The 25,977-nt window shown below is 43.4% G+C and overlaps 1 protein-coding gene across 4 annotated transcripts in view; it reads right to left on the bottom strand.

Moving 5' to 3' along the window:
* MARK1 (microtubule affinity regulating kinase 1) overlaps window positions 1-25,977 on the bottom strand; it is a 319,041-nt gene that overhangs the window by 266,098 nt on the left and 26,966 nt on the right. For all 4 annotated transcript variants that reach the window (XM_072759558.1, XM_072759560.1, XM_072759559.1 and 1 more), the window contains one exon: window positions 21,060-21,295. The gene's annotated coding sequence lies outside the window, so the exon portion shown is untranslated. The remainder of the gene's footprint in view (window positions 1-21,059; window positions 21,296-25,977) is intronic.

Genomic DNA, 25,977 nt, shown 5'->3' with positions numbered 1-25,977 from the left:
TGTGTTCACATCCCCAGCTCCTTCTTAGCGTCTTCCTGTGAATCAAAAGTAAAAGATGGCTAAGGCACCCATTTTCTTCCTGTTCCCTGACCCGGCAAATCTCATTCCTTTCCTGCTCTTTAGCTTTGCATGGATGTAAATGATGGCAAGACGACATGCCTGTTTGACAAGCACTACCAGACACATGAGAGAGCTGACTGGACGTCTGACGGTCAGAGCTTAATTTTGTGATAAGCCTAAGGAGGGGCAAGATTCAAGAAGGGATGTTTGGCTCATGTTTTTGCAATGCTATCATTATAAGAACCACCACGGTGTTGTGCTATGTGTCTCAGTTCCCACTGACATCTTGCGCCACAAGGCACATTTAAGATAGAAACGCTTCTGACTCAAAGTCTCTTGGTTGGTGTTTTCTTGTTCAGCTACATTGGATTTGGACCATTGCTTCTGAGACTCCATTTATGTCTTTGAACACACTTCATCAAATGAACTAAATCTAAACTTCCAAAGTCTTCTAAAAGGAGGTGAGATCCATTTTACTTTTAAATCAGCAGGGGTCAAGCCTTTGATTGGAGAAAGCAGGAAAAAAAAAGTGCTCTTGAATTCGGTTTGTTCTAATACTACAATTTACTGCAATTGAAGAATAGAAGTTATATATCTAGAAATAAAATATATCAGCTTGGTCTCCAGTGCCACCTAAGTCACAGCCCCAACAATCTTTTCTCAAATACCTCTAAGATGCCTGATAATATATTTAAAAAGACAAAATCTCACATTACCACCTAAAACTGTAACTCAGTCATACTATTGCAAATATCTTAGAGGTATTTTTATTAATAAACCGATGAAGAGCAATTTACAAAACAATCAGCCTCTCATATTTACTTTGCTGCTGAAAACATAGCAAACCTGTCAATCTGAAAAAAGGGAGGAAGATGATTTATGGTTTTTCTGACTGCTAACTCCAGTTTGAAGCGGCAAATTCTGGACTAACGAGAAAATTAGGTAGAAAAATCCAGGGGTAAAAGGTTAGGGTTTTAGAACGTGGTGGGTCAAGTCATGGGGGCAGATTATCAGAGTAGTGGCTGATTAGACACAGTCCAGTCACTATATAATGCTCTTTAGAAACATAGTCAAAATTTACCAGAATACCCAAGATTTTTATTTATTTATATATTTTTTAAAGATTTTATTTATTCATTCATAACAGACACACACAGAGAGAGGTAGAGACACAGGCAGAGGGAGAAGCAGGCTCCACGCAGGGAACCTGATGTGGAATTTGATCCTGGGACTCCAGGATCATGCCCTGGGCTGAAGGCAGGTGCTGAACTGCTGAGCCACCCAGGGATCCTTCCCTAAGATTTTTAGATTGTGACTACCAAAAAGCAGAGATTTTGTTTCTGATTCACTATAACATCCTCAGCATCTGGTACACAGAACATGCTTAATATAAAATGAAAGACAAGAAAAAAAGGAAGGAAAGAGGGAAAAAAAGAAAAGAGAAAGAAAGAGAGAGAAAGGAAGGAATGAAGGAAGGAAGAAAGAAAGAAGAGGGAAAGAGCAAAAGAAAGAGAGAGAGAGAAAGGGGAGAGGGAGGAGGGCAGGAGAAGAAAGAGGAAAAGAGAAGGGAGGAAGAGAGGAAGAGCTGGTATAGACCTGCTTACATCCAAAGTCGGATCCTAACACCTCTTTGGAGACAAACTTCTATTATATCTACACAACAGCATACCTAACATGTGGTGTGGTGCTAGCTGCACACCCACACAACACACTATAAATTTATATTTGAAAAATATGTCCTTGTCCTATGCCATATTATCCTGCTGGGATTCTTGTATCTACTCAAAATATAATCAGTAGGCAAGGCCACTCCAAGCTGCTATCTCCTCTTTTCAGGGCTATCAGGAACAAAGTAAAAAAAAAAAAAAAAAAAAAAAACCTCCCTGGCTCCTCCCTACTCCACTCCACCTGCAACCCAGTTTTAAGGGGAGAAATTCAAGAATGCAAGAGATATCATGTCAAGCATTGAGCCATTCATGCCAGACAGACCAAATAGAGGCATTTGCTGCTCATGTGAAGACATCTGTAAGGAAAAGGAAGTAAATGAACCTTTAGTATAATAAGGCCAGGACTTATTATTTTATCAGAAGTAGTCAGAAGTAGGGTCAAAATCATGCAGAAGAAAGTCAGCAACTAAGTAAAATTAGTTCTCTCCATGGTGCAGTATGACTGTTCTTGGGTAATTTAAGAGAAATTGGCCGTGGTTCTTGCTGCTGGAGAGAAACTGGAGTGGTGTTGGCTCACCTAGGGAGCTGACCTAGCACTTCCCCACCCCCAGCCCACCCCCAGCCACATTTGGCTGAGAAGAAACCTGACTTCCATCACACCCCCCTCAGGGTCCACAGAAACCTGTGGGAAGATTTTACTGCCTCCGACTGAAGCCTGAGGCAGATGTATATATGAGCCACAGAGGGATTGGGGCTTGGATACTTAACTTGTGGGGAGGTATAGTGTACCCACAGGAAGAAAGGGGTCCTTACAGAGGACCTTCCTTCCTCACGGGGGAGGGACACATGGACCATCAAGGAGACAGAGTTTGGGAGTGACAGACAACTCAATGAGGCCAACACTGCCCTCTGTTCACCCTGCCTCATCCATCCCTGTACATGATAAGGCACCAAGTTAACTAAACAAACTCATTGCTCCTGAGCCTCTGTAATGCTTTGGGACACTCCGTTCAGCCCTTTGTTCATGTTTCAGTGTGTGAATTTGGTCTCGGGAGGATGAAAAAGGCAATGCTGAGGACTCCTATTCAGTCACCTCCAGAAGACTGCACACCCCTACCTTTCAGCTTCCCAGCCTCAGTGTCTCTCAGGAGGAGAGTCTATTGACTGGTAAGTGTGTCTAGTCAGGCATGAGGGTCAGACAGGGTCCGCTGGAAATCTTTTCCCATGGGAAAAAGGAAGGGGAGCTCCCCACAAGACAGAAAGGAAGCACCCCCAGAAACTCTTCAACACAGCTTCCTGTGCTGCTTTAACTACACATAAGGGAGGGATGAAATGGGATAGCTTACCCTTCTTACATCTTAAGACTTAGTATGTTAACTCCTACTGTTCAAGGAAAGATGTTGGTATGGTCACCTGTGGGGAGTTACAACCAACAGCAAATCCTTCCAACTTCTTGTGTCAAAAGGTAGTACATTTTCCTACTCCCTAAATCTGGATTGGCCTGGTGACCAGCTTTGACTAATAGCCTTATGGCTTCTACCCTTCACCTCCTGGAACGTGATGCTATGGGAACAAGCCTAAAGTAGCTTCCTTGATGATGAGGAACCATGTGGAGAGAGACGCTACAGGCGTGAGGAAACCAGCTCATATCATGTGGAGCAGAGATGACCCATATGGTTTTAAAGCAAGTCTGGAAATCCTTTGATACTTCTCTTGTAACATGGTGGAGTTTAATTCCCTCCCCCCTTGAAAATGGGTTGGCCTTAGTGACTCCCTTGTAATGAATATAATGTAATTCAAGTGGGACTGTGACGTCTGAGATTGGGTTAGAAGAAAACAACACAATGCCCACTAGACTCCCTGTGTTCAGACACATACCATGGGTGTGTCGAACCAACATTTGAGAGAAGTGGCTACCCTGGAGCCACCATGCTGGAGAGAATATATGTAAAAAATGCAAGGACTCCAAGAGCCCCAGCTGTTTTGAGCCTGCTCAGCATCAGCCACCAGACATGGATGAGTGAGCGAAACTTCAGAGGATGCTCACTTCAGATGAACCCCCAACTTTGAGACACTCTATGCTGATGCCAGGTAAAGCAGAGATAAGCTGTTCCTGACAAGCTGAGCCTGAATTACACATTTGTGAGCAGAATAAATGTGGTTATTCTCAGCCACTCAGCCCTGGGATGATGTATTAACTAACAAGATATAACAAATACGATATTGCATTTTCTTCATCTGGTCTGTCATAATTTGGTGAGTTCTGGTTAGGGGTATGCTTAAGTCTCTGCAGCATGAGTCAGTGAGGAAGAAAGTAGAACAAGAAGAAGGATGAAGGCTAGAGATACCTACCTTGGGTGCAGAGGTTGCTGAGGGGTCCAACATATGATGTTTAAAGGGCGGGGGTACTCAAGGGAAGTGGGGTGGAGAGGAAACAATCTAGCAAGTGTTAAGTACACATTTTCAGGTAGGCAAGCAGAGACCACCTGGTAGTCATCCAATTCTCTATCCCAGAGGGACTTTCTTTCCTCTTTTATTACCCAATCAGAAAGACAAAAGTAACACACTTGAAACTTTTAGAAGGATGAGTAAGCACTCAGTTACTTGGACTATGTGTTCAGAGAACAGAAAAGTTAGACATGAAAATTACCTTCACATACTACTATTCATATTCATTCACCTACCACTAGCTTATCTCACATTAGGTAGAAAGTACTGGACTGAAGATGAGTCACTGGTATATTCTATGGCCAGAAAATGGTACCAACCTATTTCCTAGAAATTAATGAAAGGGATTTGTGAAAATAAAGCACTACTCTTCAGAAAGAGAAGGGTGTAGACAATGCCATAGTTAGAATATGACAGTGAAATCTCTAACAGCCCCAAATCTCACATTCCCTCCCAGCAGTGGTTTTGAAAAATCCATTGTACACTCTTGTCTTCGTGGACTTGTCACTCAAGCAACGGCATCATATTTTGTATAGGTTATGCTGAACCTCTAACCATGAGAGAATCTTGTGTTCTGATCAGCAGGGATGGAAAGCAATAATGGAACTGAAGCCATATGTACTGAATATTTGTCAGGGACGGAAGGGTAATGTGTCGTGTGTCTGTGACTATCTGAAATAATCTCATATTCTCACTGTGGAATGTTACTACAGATTTTCTACCAATTTGCCAAGAAGAATATGGAGAAAGACAGTAGTGTCAGAGAACTGTGTTCAAAATAATCTGTTGCTGTTGGTAACTAAGACTTGGAATAAATTGAACTATAGGAATCTATGCTCCTTTTTGATTTTCAGATGGCTGAAACTTTCAGAAAAGGGACTTAGTTTATTTTTGGGTTTTATGGTTCAAATATTTCTCAGAAGGTCAGTAGGCCTTGGGAAGGTTTATATCCCATATTTAGATTACTAGAGCTACGTTTTAAATAAGAATGTTTGGGACTTATCAAAAAAAAACTGCACTTACAAAAAAGAACTCTGAGATAAATAGGACTTCAACTACCAAGCCAACCACTTACACATGTCCATTCAGGGGCATCATCACACATTATTTCACTTCATGGAAGCTATTGCTCACACTCCATAGAACTTTCCAGTATCCTCCTATAATTTGTTTGGGTTTTTTTCTCTCCATCCTCACTCTCTGCTTACCCTTTGGACCTGAAGGAATTTGGCTAACTCAGTGTATACATTGGGATTTTTGCAGTTGCAAGTAACAGACTATTAAACCAAACTGGCCTAAAACAAAAAGGGAATGTATTGGCTCATGTAACTGGAACTTTCAGAAGTTCAGGCACATCTTGTTGCAGGGGCTTAAATGACATCAGTAGGACCCCCTTTTTTTTTCTCTGTCCCATGACTCAACTTCTTCTGTATTGATTCCATTCTCTCCTTATAGTCCCCAGATGGCTGGCTGTCACCCACTCTGGGAACAACTTCCTTCTAGGTTCAAATGTGGTAGAAATAATCTGGTATAAAGCCAAGAGATCCACACCCATTAGACCAGTCTAGATCTCATCCCTACCCTTGTATCAAGAGAATAGGATGCACTAATTGGTTTGGGCCTCAATCTAGTTTTTACTAGATCTACTAGATGTACCTGTGCCGGATCCCCACCTAGATTACAACAAATAAAATGCAGAAGGAATGGATTCCAAAATGAAAATAGGGGCTGTTGACAGAAATAGAAGGTTGGATACCGGGAAGACAACAAACACCCAAGACATAGGGTTTTGACCATTAGCTCTGCCTACATTCAGGTCATACTCAGTAGTCCAGCTGTACTGGGCTCTTTACCTCCTGACTTGCTGTATTTTCTTTATTTTTCTGCCTTCCTGCATGCTGGGGTCCATGGAATGGAGTCGGGCCACACCTGCCTATCATGAAAAAGTGTAAATGAACTGTAGGACACAGATACGTAGTTAAGGTCTTGGTCTCGGTCCAATGAAACAACCTAGTAACAGTAGGCTTGCTACAGACCTATAGAAATGAGCATTAGTGCTCCCAAAGTGTATTGATCATGTAAGCTGAAGCCCATCTGATTTTAAACATCTATCCTAAGAAGAAAGACAACAAAACATCTGCAGCGGATATATAGGACCCAGAAACCCTTAACAAGCCCTCACATCCTGGGAATGCTTTAGTCTTTTTTGTCTTAAAAATATGGAAGACTTCTCCTCCAAGCAATAATCCCTTTAAAAGTACTAGGCGCCTGATATGGTCATCCACCCTACAGAAAAGAAGTCCAACTTCTGATATATGAAAGACTGTGAGCTAAGTAATCAAGTAAAAGAAATAGACTTATTTAGGTTTTTGTTTTTGTTTTTGTTTTTAGTATATGAAGAGAGCTGAAAAAAATAGCACATCTCATTCAACATGCCTGCATTTATGAAAGTCTGCTAAGGGCTACAGCTGGGTCTATAACATTGGAATGACATAAGTAAGATCCCTGCCCTCAAGATTAATACACATTGACACACACATTCATACATGCATTAATAAATGCCCCCTAGGGCAACAATAACCCTGGTTGAGACCCACTGCACCCTTCCCCCCTCTCTCCCAACATTCCCACCTGGAAAGAAGGTGAGCAGGCCTGGGCTTTGCAACATTCCAGGTCCTGCTTGGCATCTTCCAGCTGATGACTCCTCCTTCCCTATTTTTGTCCTTCCCATTAAGCCCCTCTGTGTCGAGGCCATCATGGCACTTTTCTGCTGCTTTCCCTACTGTTGTGAAAGGGCTGTGAACTAGAGGAAGGCTCACTGAATAATTTAAAGACATCTTCTCACTTCCAGAAGCAGTGCTCCAGTTACCTAAGATAGCATCAGGCCACCCCGCTCTCTGCCTATGTCTGAGGCAGGTGTGTGCTGGTGGTGGCTTCAGCTACGCCAGCCAGTGAATCAGCAGAGGTGACAACTACCCCCAAATGTTCATGAATTATCGACTTCACTCTAAATTGAGGGATGATGTTGTGTGTGGAAGAGGAGCTGGTTAGGTTAGTTGGTCAGCAGCAGGAGAGCAGGCAAAAATGATCACCTCCCGGTGCTATGACAACAAGTCATGATTGTGTTAAAAAAACAAAATTCAAGTGAGTAAATTTGAAGACCTTGTTGGCTTTATTAAATGATTCATGAATAGGGCAGCATCCCACCTAGCAAGTAGGGAGATGCAGAGGAGTCATACAAGATGGAAGGAGGGTGGAGCAAGTAAATTATAAGCAAAAGAAAAGAAAGGATTTGTGGGGTACCTGGGTGGTTTAGTCACTTGAGCATCCAACTCTTGGTTTTGGCTCAGGTCAATCTTGGGGCTGTAAGATCATCAAGCCCCATATGGGGCTCTGTGCTCAGCATGGAGTCTGCTTAAGATTCACTCTCCCTCTCCTTCTGCTCCTCCCACTTGTGCTCTCTCTCTCTGTCTCTCTCAAATAAATGAATAGATCTTTAAAAAAAATTTTGGTAAAAGAAAGGATTGTTCCAGGGAAGATGACTTTCCCTTAGGGGCAAGGGCAAGGGGTCTCATTATGCAGATTACAGGTCCTTCCTTTGGGGGACAGATTCCATCATTGGTGCTCACTGGAAAATTCTCTATTGGTAGGTTAGGACTTGGATTTCTAGGGTGAGTTGAAGCTGCAGTTAGGTTAGGTAATAAGCCCCAGTTTGGTGATTTGGGCTGGCCCAACTAATACCCATTTTGGGCTGGCAGTTTTCTTTTTAACGATTGTTTACATTTTTAAAACCAAGTATGGAAGTTTCACCTACTTCCTTCTTACTGCCACCAGGGTTCTCTGTCATTTAAGTAAGTTCATTCTACATTCACCAGGGAATCAGAGAATCACAAGCCACTAATGCATTTTGAGTACTAAATGTGAAGTAAGACTCCTTCTGTGAAGAAGTCAAAATGCAGAAATATTTATAACTCCCAAACTAGCCTTGTTAATTCAAATCTCTGACGAAAATTTGTTTTAAACTTTGCTTAAATTATGATTGCACTCACAAGATTTCTAGGTGTGATGGTTGAAATGTAGTGACTTATTTTTTTAAGTTTTTAATTTTAATTCTAGTATAGTTAACATATACTGTTATCTTAGTTTGGGTGTACAATGTAGTGATTCAACAATTGTAGACAGTGTTCCATGCTCATCATGATAAGTATACTCTTAACCTCCCTCACTTATTTCACCCATCCACCCACCCACTTCCCCTCTGATAAGCATCAATTTGTTCTCTGTAGTTAAGAGTCTGTTTCCCGGTTTCTCTCTCTCTCTCTCTTTTTTTGTCTTTTGCTTGTTTTGTTTCTTAAAGTCCACATATGAATGAGATCATATGGTATATGTCTTTGACTGACTTATTTTGTTAGCATTACACTCTCTAGCTCCATCCATGTTGTCGCAAATGGCAAGGTGTCATTCTTTTTCATGGCTAAATAATATTCCATTGAATATACCACATCTTCTTTATCCATCCATCAGTCAATGGACACTTGGGCTGCTTCCACATCTTGGCTATTATAACTAATGATGCAATAAGCATAGAGGTGCATCCATCTTTTTGAATGATTATTTTTGTGTTTGGAGGGTAAATACCCAATAGTGTGATTACTAGGTTTTTTTTTTTAAGAAATGTAATGATTTAGTCAATACTGAATAGAAGCTAAGTTTTTTTTAAGATTTTATTTATTTATTCATGAGAGACAGAGAGAGAGACATAGGCAGAGGGAGAAGCAGACTCCCTGCAGGAGTCTGCAGGAAGCCCGATGTGGAACTTGATACTGGGATTCCAGGATCATGTCCTGAGCCCCAAGGCAGATGCTTGACCACTGAGCCACCCAGGCATCCCAGAAGCTAAGATTGAAGGAAAAATGGAAACAAATCCAAAACACAGGGTCCTCTTTATATCCACCCTGTGAAGGTTGCTTTTATTAATTTAATTAAGTTCCTGGATTAATTTAGATAAGCCCCTCTTGACTCATTCCTAAATCATGCAGGGAGCCCAGCATGAGGCTAAGCTGGGTTCACTCTAGGACTCAGACAAGTCAGGGCATGTTGCAAGGATAGATGGACGTGGGAATGGGGCAGTGTTCAACAGTATTTACTTAGATGAGGGATAGAGGAAGCTTCTGGAAAAGATCTTTTTAAGAAGGAGATCTTTAAGACAAATATGTTTGATACAGGATAGAGGTCCAGAATGAGAAGGGTAAAACAGCACAAGGAGTGGAGCAGGGGGCCTCTGAGAGGTTGAGGGTTGAGGGAGCTCCAGACGCATGGTTTTAAGACTCCCGAAATATTACAACGCTAAGAAATACCAATACTGGGTTATACAAGCAGGCACATTTTTTACAAATTCTCATTGATAATTTAAATTTACATTTGCATTTAACATGTCAAAAATTTTTAACACCAAACCAAAAGCACATAACAAATAATTGAGCCATTCTCAAGATAAAGAAAGGATTTATAAAAATTCCTAATTCCTAATTCTGTACAGGCAAGGGGACCAAGCACAGGAGCACCAGGGAAAGGCTGGCTGGTAAACGCTGTGTGGCTTCAGTTCTGACAGCATCTCTGAGATGGTATGAACAACCTAGTTTGGAGTCACCCCCATGACTGGCCTACACGGGTGGCTGCATCAGTCCCTTAGAAGGATTCATCCATCTGTCCTCGGTGACCAGCCTAAAGCTTATGCCTCGGACGCTACAGGAAAAAGGCAAATGGAAACCACAGGAGCTCTTTGTCCATGAGCTCTGAGAGATGCTGAGGTCACAAACCTCTGGCGCCGACAACCTCTTTGGCGACTTTGCTGACTTTGGCAGCCACAGGAGTCCTCAGACTTTATGGCCTCATCCGGGCATCAGCAGCTTTGGCACAGGTGTGGCTGGGCCATCACAGCAGGGGGAGTGCCCACTACTGACACCAGCGGTGGCTCCCTCCTCCGGGCATAGTGACAGCAGGGCTGTCACTTTCAATATTGGTTATAAGAAGGATCGCCAATGAGAGCCAGTTCACCAGTGGCTGAAGCCCTGGGGTAACCAGAAGGATCTCTCTCCATCACTTAATCCTTCAGTGTCCTCTCCTGTTGGGCCAGCCTCCCCCCAGAGAGCACACAGTCTGTTACCCTGTGGCTGATTTTCAAGGGGCAGACCATGTGGGGAATCACTGCCTATGACAGGGTGGTAAGTCTATTTAATTTGGGGATATCCTCTTTAGAAACCTACTGGTCCACAGATAAAAGGTCCATTCTTTTTTTTTTTTTTTTTTTTTATGATAGTCACAGAGAGAGAGAGAGAGGCAGAGACACAGGCGGAGGGAGAAGCAGGCTCCATGCACCGGGAGCCTGATGTGGGATTCGATCCCGGGTCTCCAGGATCGCGCCCTGGGCCAAAGGCAGGCGCCAAACCGCTGCGCCACCCAGGGATCCCGGTCCATTCTTCAATATAAGCTTTACTTAGACATTTTTTGGATGTTATAACTTTGATTCTATATGCTGGCTCTTTTGTCTTATTTCTAGATGGGTTCAGAACTTAGGAAAGAGGGGAGCTTGGGCAGTGCAGTCAGTTGAGCATTGAGCCTTGGTTTTGGCTCAGGTCATGATCTCAGGGTGGTGAGATCAAGCCCTGAGATGGACTCCTCACTCAGCTCAGAGTCTGCTTGGGTTCCTCTCTCCCTCTGCCCCTCTCTCCTGCTTGCTCGAGCTCTCTCACTCTCAAATAAATAAATAAATAAATAAATCTTCTCTTTTTTTAAAAAAAGAACTTAGGAAAGGAAATGCTATTAATTGGGCCTCCCAAACACTCCCGAGAACCATCATCATCATTAGTGTATTCTCAGGGTTTGTGTATTATTTGGCCCTGGCAGACACATAAAAATATATTTGAGATAACGAATGAATGAGAACATATGTAAAATACTCACCCAGGGGCAAGAGCAGAAATATCTGGTTGGAATTTGAAGGGTGTGTCATGAGTGGGAAGAAGGCAGATCCAGAGAAAAATTGTTGGTTGCTGCAGTCACTCAATTTTTTTTTCCCTAAAGCTACTATACCCCAGGAAGCATAGCTTGGCTCATTTATTGATTTGTAATTTCAAGAAATATCTTTTAGCAATTGACATGCACCAGGCACAGAGAAAGAGAATTCTCACCTTTAAGAGTTCATATTCTCATTGGGTACGCAGACCTGGGTGCAAGTAACTGGGTTCCAGAATGATTTACCAACAAGGTAAACCAGTTACTACAGTGGCCTAGAGAAGGTGATGCCTCTGCCTGTCAAGAGAGTTAGGAAAGTCTTAAAAAGTTGAGGACCGGGGAGCTCCTGAGTGGCTCAGTGGTTGAGTGTCTGCCTTCAGCTCAGGTTGTGATCCTGGGGTCCTGGGATCAAGTCCCTCATCAGGCTCCCCGCAGGCAGCCTGCTTCTCCCTTTGTCTTTGTCTCTGCCTCTCTCTCTCTGTGTCTCTCATGAATAAATAAACAAAATCTTAAAAAGAAAAAAAAAAGCTGAGTACCAAAAAATATCAACTAAATTTATGGACTCACAATATGGAAAAGAAAGAAACGTTGAGCAAACCACCAGGTAACCGACAATTCTTTGTGAAGCAGCAAATGGCACAGACCTCAGTTCGAATGAACCAGGAGCTCATTCATTCCATGAGTATTAGCTGAGGGGCTACTATGTATAAAGAACCACCCGGGCCTCTGGTGGATGCAAGTATATGACAGACAAAAGACCAAGACGCTTGGAACTACACGTGAAAGGGGAATGGGGACCTTCTCTGGTTGTTGTCTCAGGACTGAGTTCTCAGTCCCAGGCTCTGCATAGGCCAGAAGCTTCCTTCCTACAGGGATTCCTACAACACGCATGGGTGGGTATCAAGTATTTGGGCTTTGATCCATACTCAAATCTATGACCCTGGACATCTTAATGAAGAGGTTCCAGTCAAGGAAAATCTCTTATCAAACTTCTGAGCAGTTTTCCGTGTTTTAGGCAGTGGAAAAGATAATTACCTTCAGATAAGGATTCCTTTGCTCCAGAAACTTCAATTGTCATGGAAATGGCCACTTAGATTCTGATATCAATTCTGATGTGTTTTTCCCCCCCACCACACCAGCAAGCAAGTCTCAGAGGCCAGCTGGGTGTTTTACAATTTCAGCTCAAGTCTGAGCATCAGATTCCATGGGTTAAGGGTCTAATCCTATAAGACTATCTCCCCTTCCCTATCTGTCCCCCTTCAGAGGCCAATGTCCAGTTCATCTTATTATCTGTGCTTCTGGTGGGCCAGCTATAGATAAGAAGTTCCAATAACCCCCTCCTTTGGCTTGATTAACTTACTAAAGCAGCTCCCAGAACTCTGAGAAGCATTTTACTTATAGAATAACTAGTTAATTATGAAAGGATATAACTCAGGAACAGCCAAATGGAAAAGATGCATGAGGCAACATATGGAACTTCCATGCCCTCTCCCCTAATGGCGAATGCCACTCTCCCCACATCTCCAAGTGTTTGCCAACCGGGAAGCTCTCCAAACGGTGTCCTTTTGGGTTTGGATGGAGGCTTCATTATATAGGTATGATTAAATTATTGGTTATTGGTGATTGATTCAATCCCCAGCTCCTCTCCCCTCCATGGAGGTCAGGGGGATGGGATTGAACAGTTCCAACCCTATAATCCTGTGGTTGGTTCTTTTGGCAATTTGCCCCCATCGTTAGGTGCCATCCAAAAGTCACCTCATTAACAAAACAAAGGACAACTTTATTGCTCTTATTCACTTCGGAAATGCCAAGGGTTTTGGAAGCCCTGTGCTCGGAACAGTGGACGAAGACCAAATACCTGTTTTTTACTATAACTCACAATATCGCACCACTCAACCCACAAGGTAGATAATGGCAGAGACTTTTATATCACATGGGCCCTGTCTCCCTGGGTTAGTAGATTAGTAAGATAAAGGGTGACCATCTAAGATGGACCATCCTGTCTCCAAAACTAAAACTGGGGCAGGAGACAGTTGCAGACTGCATATGGCTACCTGAATTGGAATAATATGAACTTGGACACTGTGCTGGATTGAATAACACAAACTGAATTGAAATGCCATAATAACATTATAAACTTGGACACCGTCTTTCCACTTGTGTATGCAGAAGCAGGGGCCAGTGTGTGAAGAGCGGAGACTCAGGCACAGTGAAGAAGAGCCAGGAGGAGCCTCGCTGCCCATAGCTTAAGTCCATTTTTGCATAGGTTGGTTTAGTGGAATCTTCTTTGCTACCAAGAGTCTGAGAAAGAAAGAAAGAAAGAAAGAAGAAAGAAAGAAAGAAAGAAAGAAAGAAAGAAAGAAAGAAAGAAAGAAAGAAAAGTAGAGTGGAGACCCTCTTCTGGGACATATGGTTTGTCATTGTAGCTTACCTACCAGCTGCAAAAGTTTCAGTTGAGTTACATGGTCCTATAAAGTGTATGCAATTGTGTGGAGATTGCTAAATAGGACCTTGGACCCATCATCCTAAAAAGTATTGCTTGCTTTGGGAACATGCAGTTGCTTGGGTAGACGGGCTGCAGAGCCCCCAACACACTGGCAAGGATGGCAGGCATGGATGTTACCTCCAACAGAAGGAAAAAAAAGGAAAACAAATTGGGCTGAGTTTAGCAACGTCGCTGTGACTGCGCTGATCGTGCCCTTAGGTGGCGCTCTTCTAACCCAGCTGTGATAATAAACACGGGAGCTCTACTCAGCTGTGGGATTGGTGCAGGGGAAGGAAAGTGCATGGGACTGAGATGGTCCCTGGGTCATGTCGCTTGTTTTCAGGTTCTGGGGTTGGTTTGTTGGTTTCCCTTTGATTAGAACCGGGAAAAATACCAAGTGCCCCAGCGCCCCAGCCACTTGTGGCAGCTGTGGGTCTGCTCCCTGAGCAGGGCAAGGTCCTCTTTGGGGGTATGGAGGGGTTCCTGGCCTCACTCCTTCTCTGTCCCCTTTCCAAAACTGACCACATCCCACTTCAGGTGGGGCCACCCCCATTGGTGGCTGGACTGGTGGGGAGGGTGCTGCATGGTGCTGGGGCCAGCCCCAAAATGCTCCACCAGTAGTCTCATTAGGTTCACAGCATCAATTATTTTTTTAAAGATTTTATTTATTTATTCATAGAGACAGAGAGAGAGAGAGAGAGAGGCAGAGACACAGGCAGAGGGAGAAGCAGGCATCATACAGAGAGCCTGACGTGGGACTCGATCCAGGGTCTCCAGGATCACGCTCTGGGCTGCAGGCGGCGCTAAACCGCTGCGCCACCCGGGCTGCCCCACAGCATCAATTATTGCTGTGTTTTTAGAAAATTTAAGTGAACTGTTTCTTTTTTTTTTTTTTTTTTTTAATTTTATTTATTTATGATAGTCATACAGAGAGAAAGAGAGAGGCAGAGACACAGGCAGAGGGAGAAGCAGGCTCCATGCGCCGGGAGCCTGATGTGGGATTCGATCCCGGGTCTCCAGGATCGCGCCCTGGGCCAAAGGCAGGCGCCAAACCGCTGCGCCACCCAGGGATCCCCCCAAGTGAACTGTTTCAAAGCAAAAAAAAAAAAAACAAAAACAAAAACCTAAATCATTATTTTCTAAAGAGACTGTGTTTCTGAGGATAGAGGCTACCTTCTAGGGCCTGGGGGTTGCACATTTTTCTAAAAGGAATGGTAATTTCTGGAACCTGTCACACGAGGATGGGATGACCCAGAGGCAGACAGAAAAGATGCAGAAGGCGGAGAACCTTTTACCTTTGAGGGATTGGGGGACAATGAGGCTTATGGCTCAACAGAGGCGGGCAGTGTGAGGCCTTTCTTTTGTGGGGTGGGCAGGAAGAAGGCTGTCCTCCACGCCAGTGAGGCAGGCCAGAGACATACCAGCTTCAGCGGGTGAGCTCTGACAACAGTTGTATCTCCACTCATTTTAGGTTTCTTTGCCTTGTCATTTCCCTCTGTGATATTAAAGGCTTCAGTAAAGTTTTGTTGTTACAGTCTGACCTTGGCCTAATTTGGATTAAGGGAAGGGTCTGTGTGGAGTGAGTGGTAAAAGGGAAAACAGACTCTTCTCATCTTGATGTCAGCTTCATGATAGCAGTATTGATGGAAGAGAGAAGGTTCTGGAACTGCAGGAAGTGGCCATCAGGAAAGTGAATGATGGCCCATGGTGGAGTGGAGTTCAATAGTCCAGAATAGTGCAAAGCAGAGGCATGGGGGTGGCAGGATTGGCCTGGAAACCAAGATGGAACAGCCTTCCCTTACCCACCTCCTCCCAACATGCTAGAGGGAAGCAACAATCATGGCAGAGACTGGCTAGGTAGTACACAGTAACATTTCCCCCTCTTGAGCACACCGGAGACTACATCTTCCAGGCCCCCTTGCAGTAGCTAAAGAACATGACCAGAAGTGACGTAAACCACTTTCAGGCCTGGACCGTAAAATCTCCACAACACCCTCTGCTCGGTCTCTCCATGCTCGCTGCTCAGCTCAATTCAGATGCCCCACAGAGGACTCGGGAGGATGGGAGAGGACAGCAAACCCCAGAGATGGAAGGAGGACGAATCCCCGAGTCATCACTTGGAGAAGAGCTGCCAGACTTATTTTGAGTTGCAATGTGAGCAAAGAATAAACATTTACTGGGTTAAACCGCTGAGATTTTGAGGTTGTTTTGTTCCTACAGCCCACATTAATCACTCTAACTAATATAACAACATAAAGAGAAGTCCTGTTATTACTCAGACAAGGCCCTTTGAGCCATCAGAGATTTGGGTTGCAGAAACACAAATCAGGACATAGATCCTTCCTCCAAAGAGCTATCACTCCACTAAGAGGGTAAGACAAAAAGTGACAATAGAAGAATAAACAGAAGCCTAATAAATGACTTTGTGATGAGGCACAAAGCCATGAGGAAATGTTTAAGCAAATATTCTTATAGTACCATTCCCTTGTCAAAATTGCCAAGAGTTTCACAAGTGGTGAAGTCATGGAGATCTTACCCATTTTTCTCTCTGATGAGCTCATAGGTCTTTGTTTATAACCTTTATTTCTTCATTGCCATGGTTTTATCTTTTACTTCCCCATGGCTATTGGAAAACAAAACAAATTAGAGAGATAGTCTACTAAGTCAGTTCTTACTGAACCAAGAAGGAAGCTTTACTCACACAATGCCCTGTAAGTGTGCAGAAATGCAAGCCAAAGTAAGACTAAAACTTTTTTTTAAGACCTTTTTTTGACCTGGTATCCCTAGAAGAAGAGCTGTTCACATGGGGTATATAGACTTTATTTCTTTTAATCCTCCTTTCCCACTTCCCTTGGGACCTGAATAAGGCACCAAATCAGAGACTTGCGATGGCAGTTCTTGCTCTCTTGGACTGTCAGGTGAAACTTGGTGAAAGAAGAAATCTGGCCAGGTAAGGTGGGTTTGTGACTTTGTCCCCTCGATTTTTTTTTTTTAATTAAAAGTAACTAATGATACCTACTAAACACAGATGAACCTAGAAGACACGAAGCCAAGTGAAAGAAGCCAGGCACACATAAAAACACATACTGTACAATTTAATTTATATGAAATATCCAGAATAGGCAAATCCAGAGAGATGGAAGCAGATTAGTAGTTGCCAGGGGACTGGGAGTGGACGGGAGGGAGGAAGAGAGAGGGAAAGAGGAGTCACTGTAGCTTAACGGGTACAGAGTTGCCTTTTGGGATGATGAAACTGTTCCAGGACTAGAATACGATGATGCTTGCACAAGAGTGTGAATGTACAACACGCCACTGATTTACACACTTGAAAATGGTGATAATGGTGACTCCTATGTTAAATGAATTTTACCTCAGTTAAAAATATTCTGGCTTTAAAAGAAATATTCTGGCTTTTTTTTTTTAAGTAACTTCATATTATCTGTCGCCTTCCTTGCCCCACATTCTTCTATTCTGTCTCCTACTCATCCTTCCTGAAATTATGGTATTAATAATGGTAACATTAATAACGGTAGAAATTAAATGCAACTCACTGAGACCAGACTGGCAAAGGCACAAAACCCAACTTTAAGGGAATCGACTGTCCACCAAATCAATGGAAACTCTGAAAGGGGAAATCACATGCTCTCTAGTCAAGTCCCAGGAGAGACTGTGCTTCCCACTCAGAGCAGACGTACAGCTGTAGGTTCCTGGATGGGAGATTAATAAACAAAGAGTAAAGGAGCCTACCTGGGTCCTTTCTGATTCTCTCCCAAATGCACATTAGTGTTATTTATGGTTCGATCATGTTTACAATCTTCTTCCCTTCCAGAATTGTTTTCTGTGGCAAACCAGACTTAGTCAGTGAAGTAGAACAGAGTGACTCAAGGACAGAAAAGGAGCTGAGGTTGGGTTGTGATTGTCACGCTGATGTCTGGAGACCCACCCTGTCCCTGTCACTGATGCTGTGCTTAGCTGGGTAGGAAGCCAGGAGGCTTGAAGAAAAGACTAGAGACACTTGATTTAACCTCCTGCCCTCCTCTCCCATCTCAGTCACACCTTCTCCTCAATGAGAGGGCTTAGTGCCTCTGCTTGAGCTGGGAGATAAAGGGCAGGTTGGCAGGAGGCTGTGTCACTTCACAGAGGGGCCCATCTCCTTCACAGAGGCCGTGGTCTGTTCTGTTAGACTGTTTCCAGGCATCTCAGAATATAAAGCTAGCATGATGTCAGCTGACTTTCTGTGGTCCAACACAACAAAAAGTGGAAGCCGTGTAGTGATTTCGATTATTTAATTCTACACCCTAGCCCTGCTTTGAAAAAGGTAGGAAGGGAATCAAGCTAGGTCACTGCTACCCCAAAAGCAGAGGTGAATGGAGCTGGCTTGGCTCGGGAGAGCAATCATGACATTTGGGAGGAATTTTGCAAGTCAGTTCTTAAAACTATTATTTTAAAAATTATACTACAAATATAACCAGAACTGAAAGAGCTCTCGGTTTAATGGTTATAATTCCTATAAAGGTGATAAACGCTAGACAAACTGTAGGTGACATCGCAAATGTAATGACAAGAGGTGCCTGGGTGGCTCAGTTGGTTAAGCATCTGCCTTTAGCTCAGGTCATGTTCCCTGGGTCCTGGGATCCAGAGCCAGGTGGGGGCTCCCTCCTCAGCAGAGAGCCTGCTTCTCCCTCTCCCTCCAGCTCTTGTTCTCTCTCTCTCTCTCTCTCTCTCTCTCTCTCTCAAATGAGTAAATAAAATCTTTTTTAAAAATGTGGGGCACCTGGGTGGCTCAGGTCATGATCTTGGGGTCCTGGGATCTTAGGGTCCTTCTCCTTCTGCCTGCATTTCTGCCTCTCTCTGTGTGTCTCTCATGAATAAATAAATAAAATCTTTTTTTTAAATGTGTAATGACAATAAACGCTGGAAAAAGATTTAGCAGGTTGGGCTGCAACCCCATTTGTCACACGATAGTTAAACTGCAACTGACTTCTGAATCCAGAATGCAGCAAAAATCAACAAAAGCATTTTGTAAAAGTCAATTGGCTATATGGGATTTACAGTAAAGCATGTTGTACACTGCATTATCGTTTATAAATCATATGCCACACTCCCTTTGTATCAGTGAAATTCATAATAAACTCACACACTCATTTTTTGGGAGCCAGTTGTTAAACATTATCAACACACCACTGCCTAAGGGCCTATAATCCTAGGAGACCTGAATCAGGTCGTGAAATGAAATGGAAAGAAAGAAAAGAAAAAGAAAAAGAAAAAGAAAGAAAAAGAAAAAGAAAGAAAGAAAGGAAGAAAGAAAAGGAATGGTGACAGGGAGGCAAGCAGGGAGTGGAAGGATCATCCTTCTCCTTGCATTGCAAATCTAAGGTAGGAAAAATAGGACAGATAGGAAAAATACAGGGCTCTCTTTGCAAAAGTAGAATAGGTGTCCTCCTATCTGATATGATTTGAGAGGGACTCCAACACCTGCCAGCCCAGGGATATCTAGCCCTGCGGCTTGCTCGAGCCTGCTTCTCGAAATTCACAGGATGTGAGTGTCCTTTCCCTGGCTGAGCGTGGTCCCCTACAGCTTTCTCTTGCCTCTAATATCACTCATTAGCACCTTGCCCACATCTGCGTATAAATAACTAGATATGACCTTGAAAAGCACTGAACTTCTTCCCAGGGAGATGAGACATAATTAAGAGTTCTGATGTGGGGAAAGAGATAGAAAAATCCCAGGCATTGCACTTGCCTTGGCAGTATGGACCACAGAAAGGGGAATCATGGACAGCCTTGGGCGTGGACACTGAAGGTGCATGGGCCAGCATAAGGGCTTTGCAAAGGCGTATGGAGATGCTCTGGAGGCCACTTCACCTGAGGGCCAACTTGATGTGGACGCTGGTACTGAGCTTGCTCATGGGACCCCGCACGAAAAATTATAAGGTTAGAGTGACTCCTAATATAAACTATGGACTTTGGGTGATAAAAACATGTCCATGTAGGTTCATTGATGGCAGCCAGTGGACAGCTCTAGAAGGCCAGGCTGAGAGTGGGGAGAGGCTGTGTGTGTGTGTATGGGAACAGGGATGTATGGAGAACTCTGTATTCTCCACTCAATTTTGCTGGGAACCTAAACCTGCTCTAAAAAATTAAGGTCTATTTAAAAAAATAACAGAGTTAGGATCCCAAGTGGTTACCTTGTTTACTCTTCTAGTCTGCAGCTACCCACCCAGAAGTGTTCTTTCCCTGCCCCTCACCACTTCATGATCCTAAAGTGTCCCATTCTGTGCTGGCAATGTTTCCAAGGATTACCTTGGAAAGACATAATCACAGCTTAATAAATAAGAAGGTATAAATGTGGGCATTTATACATGCAAAGTGGTGGGAAGATGAGAGAAAGCATGTCCTCTGCAGCCCCAGCAATCACATAACAGAGCTAATAAATACTCTTCATGTTTTACTCTCTTAGAGCCATCACCTCTTTACCCTTTGGACCAAATATTGTGACTCCCCCAGTCTTTCAAATACATAGCTCCATCTCTTTGCAGATGTAAATTTTACTTTGTTTACTGTGAACACCCTGGTTTTCAAAATATACATGTGAATCTATTTTTAAAGTTTTTTTTTCTTTATTTCTATTACTCCTCCTCTTTACAAAATGAATACTTGGCTTACTCTTCAAAACTGTTATCAGACCTTCAAGGTTGTTTTACTTGTGATCCAAAGGGCTTCTTCCCTTGTATATTCCTGGAAAGCCAGAGGGTACAGAGGATATTAATTAGGTGTAAAATAGGCCCTAAAACTGATGTCAGAATAGCCTGGCTGTTCTTCACTCCCTTTATCTCTTCCTGCATATATGGGAAGGATATGTGTTTTTAAAACGGGTTAGGGGGCACCTGGGTGGTTCAGTCAGTTAAGCATCTGCCTTTGGTTCAGGTCATGATCTCCAGGTCCTGGGATCAAGTCCCCCATTGAGCTCCCTTGATGTCCCTCGGTGTTAGGGATGAATCACCGAGGCCACACAGGGCAAGGTTAGCTTTTAGGGATGACCACAAATACCAGGGTCACTGGTGCCAGGGTGAAGTTGCTTCAGGAGGGTGGTTGACACTCCCCCTATGCTGGGCCTCACCTGTCCTGCTTGCCACAGTGCCATCGTAGTGAAAATTCAACCTTCCTCTCTGGGTCTGCTCCAGCCCAAGACAGCTCCAGGATGGCTCCTGGCCAACCAGATCACTCTTCCACACCTGGATCTCAGTCAACAGCTGTTCCCTCACCCACCAGCTTTGCAAAACTGCAACCAAGGAGTCTAAGGAAAATATATTTTAAAAGACATCCCTGTGTCTTTTCTCACATAGGCTGTTGGCTCTCAAGCATTGGCATCCATGGGTACTTACACTCCATATTCAAAGATGGGATCACGGGGCACGTTGCACGTGACTCCAGACTGCCTCTACTTCCCCACGATGTCACCTTTCAGAAGTCATTCCTCCACATTTCAGTCTAAGTGGGAGTCTTTGTCCTTAATGCCTTCAACTCTCGAACAGACCAACAGGATGGCTCTATCTTCCCAGGGTCAGCTCACAGATGAGTGATTTCTGTCTGTGTCACCAACATTATAGAGGAAGAAATCCTGTGTAAACAGACAATTGGGAAACTGAGTTCAACTTTTGACACATGTGAAGGCTGCCTACATAGCTACAGGCTAGCAGGGCCGAGGACTTGGGCAAAGCGTTCTTAGTTAATGAAAAGAAGCCAAATCCACGATGACATAATGATTACCAGTGTATCTCCTGCTGTGTGTACGCGCTCTGGTGTCTCTGGGAGGCTTCCTGGGAATAGCAGCCCTATAATTGCCAAATAGAAGGATTGCAGGGGGAAGGTGACCAGCTCCTTGACTGACTGGCTCCACTCCTCCTCTAGATGTGAAGAGAGTAGGAGATGAGACCAGGCATGGGGTCATGTGCTTTCATGCCCTGTAGCTGTTTCTGTGCACAGGCTCATCTTTTGCTCAGCCCATTGGCAAAGCTGATGCGGTTTGTCAGGCAGCACACGTGGGAGCCCCAAACAGCAGGTGCATCTCCCTGGAGCATAGCTCCCCCAAGCAGGAGTGTTAGAGGGCCATGGCCCACAGTGATCCTTGCTGAGGTGTGGCTTCTGGGCTGTGGGGAGAGCCCGGCAGCAGAAGCTAAACCACCAGAGAGGAAACACAGAGGCTGGAGGCTACTTCGTGGTCCCATTAGTTCCTGTAGTGCATTCTCTCTCCTGAGCCCTGCCCTCCCGGCAGAGCCTGCAGACGACTAAGAAATAAAAATAAAATAGAAAATGGCATGTGCCTGTTTGCCTCTGTGGTTTTTATCTCTGTTCCCGCAGAAAGGGCTGCGATCCCTCAGAGCTGCAAATAGCCGGCCTCGCCAAGGCCACACTGGGGCCACTCCAGGCCGTCAAGCATCACTCCTGCCGGAGCACCTTCCAATGCGAGAAGTTCACCCACTAAGGAAGGCAGGAAGGAATATGGGCTCAGTCCCTACTTCCAAGGCTTCTTGTCTTTGACCTTGTTTTTCTAACTCAAACTCTGGACATGTGGTGTCTGAAAAGGGATTTTTGCACTCCCAGGGGCATGAGTCAGTGGGGAGAAACGCGGTTTAGAAGTACAGATGTTGGAATTTCTGGTACATTTTAAGAACAGCAAGAAACAACAGTAGTTCTCAAGTCAAAGGGATGTGATGAAAAATTATATCTGCACTACTTAAAACCTGCAACCTTGGACAAAGTATTTTACTGTGACACAGTTTTCTCTCCCGTAAAAGGGAGGAATAATACCCATCTGATACAGCTGTCCTAAATGTTGAGATAATATATAACATAAGAGAGAGGAGAAAAAGCATCACTCTAAATTACCAGAGTTACTTTCTAAGGAATAGGAATCCTACGGACGGTCCTTTGTTCTTCTGAGCGTCTTCATGGGTATGCTGGCTTTTCTTAGTAAAGAAACAAGAATTTGGACTTTGGGAATAGTCCAGGAGTGATTCCCTGAGGAAGGGAATGGAAGCAGGGAAAGAAATTAGAATCTGGTGAGATGGTGTGGGGTTGGGGGAGGAGGACCTAACCTTTAGAGACCTTAAGGCTTGATAGACCAGAATTCAAATCCGGCATCTAATACTTAGTAACTGTGGAGCTTTGGGAAGTCATTGGCCTTTGCTTAGTTCCGTTTTTCCCCACAGAGAAAATTGGGATCATAATTCTTCCCTCTTGGGGCTCTCGTGAGGAGTTGATCAGGTGATCATTGTGAAGGATCTATTGTTGCTATTGTTGTGAATGGTACTGAGACTATATGGTCTGATCCCCACTGCAGGAGACAGCTTGGCAGAGGCACATTCCTTGCTCGTTCAGCTAAGAATGGGCACATTCCTGGACCACCTTCTGCAGAGTCCAGTGTCACCTTGGATACAGCTGGGAGAGCCCCAGGGAACACCTCCACATTCTGGCAGGAGCTGCCACAGCCAAACTCCACCTAAATCTTAGGCCCATCTCCTTCACATTCTCCCCTTAATTTTTTTTTTAATCCAGGAAAGCTACATTTGCCTTCTCGAATGGGATGACAAATGTAAAAGACCCAGATTTATGTAAATAAACTAATGTATGTGAAAGTATTTTGCAAACAAACTCAGGAATGTTATGCAAAAGTAAGGCCTTGGAATTATTATTACCAGAAGTAAAAGTCTTAATGCATACAAGGCTGGATATTCCTTTTTTTGTGTCAAGTATGGTTCTCTTCATCTAGGCATTAAGGAGTTAAAAATAAATCCTCTCTGGAGCTCCACATAGTTCTCCGGGGTAGCTGAAAATGAGCACCATTTCTATACATGGCACAGCTGTCTGGCTTGTGCCCTAGTGGACCCACCTGCTATAACCTGGAGGAACAGAAGCTGTGTGTACCTCCTGTGCCCCTCAGACACCAGGAACCTCCAACCCAGTGGCAGACCGTACCTGCTAGGCCCATGACACAATAGTGAATAAAAAAAACAAAAAAACAAAAACAAAAAAAAACAATACATACAAGTATATACAATATCATTCAATTCAATGCCTAAACATATGTACACATGTGTGTTGAAAACAAGAGTTAAAAGAAATATATCAAAAGATGAGATTAGAGAAGATTTGCTTACCATGTGTGCTTACTATCTTTAGAATAGACCAAAAAAAAAAAAAAAAAAAAAAAAAAAAAAAAAAACTAGAAGAGAAATCAAGCCGTCTCTGGCTTATTAATTACTATCTGGTGACAAATATGATTTCTTTACCTGTTCTCTTCCTCCATCTAGATTTGAGTATCTTGAGACTAGAGATGCTCCCTGCTGTTTCTTTTTGTTTACTGCCTGATGGTACTGGGCTTTTTGCACATGAAGGCAGTTGACCACTAAGTCTAAGAAGAACAGCTGATATCACCATTTCTGTAAAGCCCTATGATTAATCTGTCAACAAAACGACTAGCAGCTCACTAGGTGAAATCCTGCAGCATTGAAGGTGACAAAATTCCCAGCGCAGAGGAATAGCCAAAAAAAAAAAAAAAAAAAAAAAAAAAAAAAAATTAGGGTCAAGCACACGCGAGTTCCAATCCCGACTTTGCCAGTTAATAGTCAAGCAAGCTGACTTGGCCAAACTTGATCAATAATAATACCACTCCTCGAGGTGATTATAAGAATTAAAGGAGGTACAGTGCCTGGCAAGTTGTTGGTAGTTTCTCTTCCCCTTCTTGAAAGCATGGATCATTTTACTAAGAAAAAGATATTGTGAATAATTAAAAATTGTCACCAGCTCCCACGGTTCATTAAATATCTTCTTTGGAGGAACTCAAAGGATTTAAAATTAAATTTTAAATGGTATCTGTGTGGACAGAATCCACCCACATCTGGAAAACTAGAGGTTGAGCCTTTGTTCTTGCTGCCAGCAATCAGGTTGTTCAGTGTTTCTCTGAAAACCTCTTGCTGTTTCATCAAATCTGATTGGGGAGGGACACTCGATTCCCCAGGGTCTGGGGTTAAGCGTTAGATATGAAAGTCACATAGAGACCAGAAGAGATGAATAATATGGCTCAGCTCATTTATTTTCAAAAGCTTTTTGAGGCAGCAGAAGAGGCGGATGGGAGGAACTTTGAAAGAGTAACCAGTTTTATGAGGCGAAAGGATAGCATTTTCATAATTTAATACTGGAAAGCAGGATTATCTTTGAAGAAATAGATATTGGAACAGGAGTAAATGTCATTTCTTTTGTTTCTCCCTTATAGTACAAGGACATTGCAATGACTGTGTAGGGCCATATGAAAGTTTATTTTGTATCCCACCCCATCTCTCCCAATCATCCCTTGTGCTGTGACTCTTTGGTTAAGCAGTGATATTTTTTTTTTTAAAAAGTATTTTTCTTAGTGATCTACTACATATTTTTTTCATATTATCAAAACAATTCTATATTCTTTCATTTTGACATATGAAAACTGAACCTTTGCATTGCCCCTGTTTTGAAGGTGGTAGTAGGGATCCCTGGGTGGTGCAGCGGTTTAGCGCCTGTCTTTGGCCCAGGGCGCGATCCTGGAGACCCGGGATCGAATCCCACGTCGGGCTCCCGGTGCATGGAGCCTGCTTCTCCCTCTGCCTGTGTCTCTGCCTCTCTCTCTCTGTGTGTGTGACTATCATAAATGAATAAAAATTAAAAAAAAAAATTGAAGGTGGTAGTAATAATTCACTTGGTCTATTGGTGCATTTAGCAAACCAGTCATACTAGCAAAGAAAAATTATAGCAATAATGATTGGATTTTGGTGTGCATTATTCAATGTTATTTAATGCTAATCTGCATAAATTCCACTTAAATGACCCCATTCCCCCACCACACTTTGGGAAACACTGCTTCTGTCCTTCTATCATCCATGTTCCAGGATCCTTGATCTTTATACTATCGAATCCTTAGATTATGGTTTTTGTACTCATGGTCTCAAGATGGCTCCTCTATGTCCACAAGATAAGACATCTTCATTCCAAGAGGAAGGAAAGGTCAAGGACCAACAGAGTAAGTGTTCCAGATAGTTTTTTATTTTTCATGAGGAAACAATAGTTTTCCTAGCATTTCTACCCAGTAGAATGCAACTTGTGTCTTACTGGCCAGAATGATGTTACAGGTTCATTCCCAACTACAAAGGAAGCCGGGGTGGGGGTCATCCTCATGAGATGTATTTCCTGTGCAAATATATCAGGTATCCCCAGATCCATTTTCATCCTTGGAGACAGCCCTCCTGGTGTGCTCTTTTGCCTGCCTCCAAC

This window comes from Vulpes vulpes, chromosome 5, assembly GCF_048418805.1.
Source record: "Vulpes vulpes isolate BD-2025 chromosome 5, VulVul3, whole genome shotgun sequence".
Taxonomy (NCBI): Eukaryota; Metazoa; Chordata; class Mammalia; order Carnivora; family Canidae; genus Vulpes; species Vulpes vulpes.
The sequence above is the reverse complement of the archived record's forward strand: the minus strand, read 5'-3'. Positions and strand labels throughout refer to the sequence as shown.